Source organism: Cryptomeria japonica, unplaced genomic scaffold, assembly GCF_030272615.1.
Source record: "Cryptomeria japonica unplaced genomic scaffold, Sugi_1.0 HiC_scaffold_471, whole genome shotgun sequence".
NCBI lineage: Eukaryota > Viridiplantae > Streptophyta > Pinopsida > Cupressales > Cupressaceae > Cryptomeria > Cryptomeria japonica.
Genome location: NW_026729291.1, coordinates 1,207 through 5,000, shown reverse-complemented (window position 1 = coordinate 5,000; position 3,794 = coordinate 1,207). Strand labels below are relative to the sequence as shown.

The window sequence follows — 3,794 nt, the reverse complement described above, 5'->3', positions numbered from 1 at the left end:
GGTGGGCACCCGGGAGTGCTTCGAAGTGTGCTCCAAGGTGCTGCGTGCACGTTGTCGGAGCCCGGTTTGCCCCGGGTGCGCACCTCGCGTGCACCTTCGTCGGGGTGGGCACCTTGGCTGGGTTTGCCCCGGCTGCGCTCCGAAGCGGGGTTATTGGAGCGCCGCCTCTTTTTTTGTCGGAGCGTTTGGTGGGGTTTCTCGCATTGGCTCTTCCGAGGCCCGGTTGCCACCCTGGCGCGCACGAAGTCGGAAGTAGGGTTAATTGCCCGGGTGCGCACCTTTGCCAGGGTGGGCACCTTACCTGGGCTGCGCACCAGGGCGGGCTCAAGATGGCACGCGCGTTCCGTTTTTTTCACTATCTTTCAAAACGGAAATTTTAAAATCTCCTTTTTTTTTTGCCTTTTCTGGAAATTAGTGAAGGCAGCGCATCAAAGGTGCGCACCTCGCTGCCCACCTTGGTGTGCTCTGAGGTGCGCACCCGGGAGCGCTACGAAGTGTGCTCCAAGGTGCGGCGTGCACGTTGTCGGAGCCCGGTTTGCCCCGGGTGCGCACCTCGCCTGCACCTTGGCCGGGGTGGGCACCTTGGCTGGGTTTGCCCAGGGTGCGCTCCGAAGCGGGGTTACTGGAGCGCCCCCTCTTTTTTTGTCAGAGCGTTTGGTGGGGTTTCTCGCATTGGCTCTTCCCAGGCCCGGTTGTTGGGTGCGCTCCCACCCTGGCGCGCGCGAAGTTGGAAGTTGGGTTAATTGCCCGGGCGCGCACCTTCGCCAGGGTGGGCACCTTGGTGCGCACACCTTGGCTGGGCTGCGCACCAGGGCGGGCTCAAGATGGCACCAGCATTCCCTTTTTCTCACTATCTTTCAAAACGGAAATTTTAAAATCTCGTTTTTTTTTTGCCTTTTATGGAAATTAGTGAAGGCATCGCATCAAAGGTGCGCACCTCGCTGCCCACCTTGGTGTGCTCCGAGGTGCCCACCACGGTGCGCAACGCCGGTGCGAACCCGGGAGCGCCCCGATGTGTGCTCCAAGGTGCGGCGTGCACGAAGTCGGACCCCGGTTTGCCCCGGGTGCGCACCTCGCGTGCACCTTGGTGCGCACACCTTGGCTGGGTTGCGCGGCCTGGTGGGCACCATGGTGCGCACCAAGGAGCGCTCCGAAGTGTGCTCCAAGGTGCGGCGTGCACGAAGTCGGAGCCCGGTTTGCCCCGGGTACGCACCTTCGCCGGGGTGGGCACCTCGGCTGGGTTGCGCGCCCTGGTGCGCACCAAGGAGCGCTCCGAAGTGTGCTCCAAGGTGCGGCGTGCACGAAGTCGGAGCCCGGTTTGCCCCGGGTGCGCACCTCGCGTGCACCTTCGGCGGGGTTGCGCGCCCTGGTGGGCACCATGGTGCGCACCAAGGAGCGCTCCGAAGTGTGCTCCAAGGTGCGGCGTGCACGAAGTCGGAGCCCGGTTTGCCCCGGGTGCGCACCTCGCGTGCACCTTCGGCGGGGTTGCGCGCCCTGGTGGGCACCATGGTGCGCACCAAGGAGCGCTCCGAAGTGTGCTCCAAGGTGCGGCGTGCACGAAGTCGGAGCCCGGTTTGCCCCGGGTGCGCACCTCGCGTGCACCTTCGCCGCGGTGGGCACCATGGCGTGCACGAAGTCGGAGCCCGGTTTGCCCCGGGTGCGCACCTCGCGTGCACCTTCGCCGGGGTGGGCACCTCGGCTGGGTTGCGCGCCCTGGTGCGCACCAAGGAGCGCTCCGAAGTGTGCTCCAAGGTGCGGCGTGCACGAAGTCGGAGCCCGGTTTGCCCCGGGTGCGCACCTCGCGTGCACCTTCGCCAGGGTGGGCACCTCGGTGCGCACACCTTCTCAATGTTTTCTTGCCTTTTCTGGAAATTGGTGAAGGCAGCGCATCAAAGGTGCGCACCTCGGTGTGCTCCGAGGTGCGAACCCGAGAGCGCTCCGAGGTGCCCACGAAGTCGAAAGTCGGGTTAATTGCATTGTTTTCCCCGGGTGCGCTCCGAGGTGCGCAACATCGGCGCGCACCAAGGAGGGCTCCGAAGTGTGCTCCAAGGTGCGCACGATGGCGTGCACCTCTGGTGCGCACGATTCGGAGCTCGGTTTGACCGGGGTGCGCACACCTTGGCTGGGTTGCGCACCTTTTGTGCGCTCCAAGGTGCGCACGAAGTCGGAGCTCGGTTTGCCCCGGGTGCGCACCTTCGCCAGGGTGCGCACCTTGATGCGCACGCCTTGGCTGGGTTGCGCACCTTGGTGGGCGCCATGGTGCGCACCTTTCGTGCGCTCCAAGGTGCGCACGAAGTCGGAGCTCGGTTTGCCCCGGGTGCGCACCTTGGTGGGCGCCATGGTGCACTCCGAGGTGCCCAAGATTGGTGCGCACCAAGGAGCGCTCCGAAGTGCGCTCCAAGGTGCGCGCGAAGTCGAAAGTTGGGTTAATTGTCCGGTTTGCCTCGGGTGCGCACCTTGTGTGCACCTTCGCCAGGGTGGGCGCCTTGGTGCGCACACCTTGGCTGGGCTGCGCACACCTTGGCACCCGCGTTTCCTTCATTTTAAATTTTTTTTTTTTACAATCTCTCAAGTGGGAAATTCTATAATCTCAACTTTTTTTGCCTTTTCAGGAAACTTTTGAATGGAGCGCATCATTGGTGCGCTCCGAAGTGTGCTCCAAAGCTCTCTCCAGCTGCGTGCACCTGCCCCGGCCGCGCACCCGGCCCCGCCCAGCTTCGCTCACCTGTCCCGGGCGTCTGGTGCGGAACCTTAGAGTAAGAAACATCACCGTGCACCTTGGCCAACGTGCGCGACTCGACCGAGCGCGCACTGGCCGAGGTGCACACCGATTTCACCTGGGTGCGCGCGCAGCACCTCGGGCGCACCGGGGTGCGCGCACAACGCCCGGGTTGCACCGTGGCCTGTGTGCTCGGGGCGCCTCGGGTGCGCGCTCGGTGTCGCCCCCGCGCGCGCGGTAGTGCGGGCAGCGCACCCCGGCCCGGCCCGGCCCCGACGAGAACGCAAACGGGCAAAAGGTTTATTCAAATAGCATTGCGATGCCCGGCGAAAAACTAAAAAAGGGTGCAACACCGGGACTTCCCGGGAGGTCACCCATCCCAGTACTACTCCGGCCCAAGCGCGCTTAACTGCGGAGTTCTGATGGGATCCGGTGCACTAACGCTGGTATGATCGCACCCGTTATGAGCTTGTCGCAGTGTGTACTTAGCAAACCGCGACCCACGTGCGAATCCACCCCGGCCACCCACCCCCGTCGAGGTGCACACCCTCCCTCGCGAAGTGCGCCCCGTTCGCCAAGTGTGAGCCCTGCCCGGGTGCGCGCACCTTGCTAGGGCGTCGGGTGTGCACCCGGCCCGGCCTACGTGCGTGCACCTGTAGGGGGCGTCGTGTGCGTGCAGTGTCCCGTCTGCAACGCGGTGCCCACACACCACCTCGGGCGCAACGACCTGCGCTCACATGTGGGCCGAGTGCACCTTGGTGCATGTTCGGGGCGCCTCGGGTGCACGCTCGATCTTGCCCCGGTGCACCAAGGCGCTCGGTTTGCCCCGGGTGCGCACTTGGTGCAAGGTGGGCACCCAAAATAGGGATCAAGCACCAAAACACAAGTTTCGGGATGCAAAATGGGACCCAAGGACCACAAATGCGTTCCAAGACCCATGATGGGTCCACGAGAACAAAAATGTGTTCCGAGACTTAATAAACAAATATTGGGTTTTAGGAGAAGAAACATGCTCTGATGCCCAAAACGAGAATCGACCCCGAAAAGGCCACAGGCCAAAAGTGGGATGCGAGAC

General features: G+C 63.6%; 1 non-coding gene across 1 annotated transcript; it reads right to left on the bottom strand.

Moving 5' to 3' along the window:
• Window positions 1–3,060: 3,060 nt before the first annotated feature.
• LOC131871828 (5S ribosomal RNA) lies at window positions 3,061–3,179 on the bottom strand. The gene has a single exon (XR_009370022.1). It is a non-coding gene; the product is annotated as a 5S ribosomal RNA (ribosomal RNA).
• Between the last annotated feature and the right edge of the window lie 615 nt (window positions 3,180–3,794).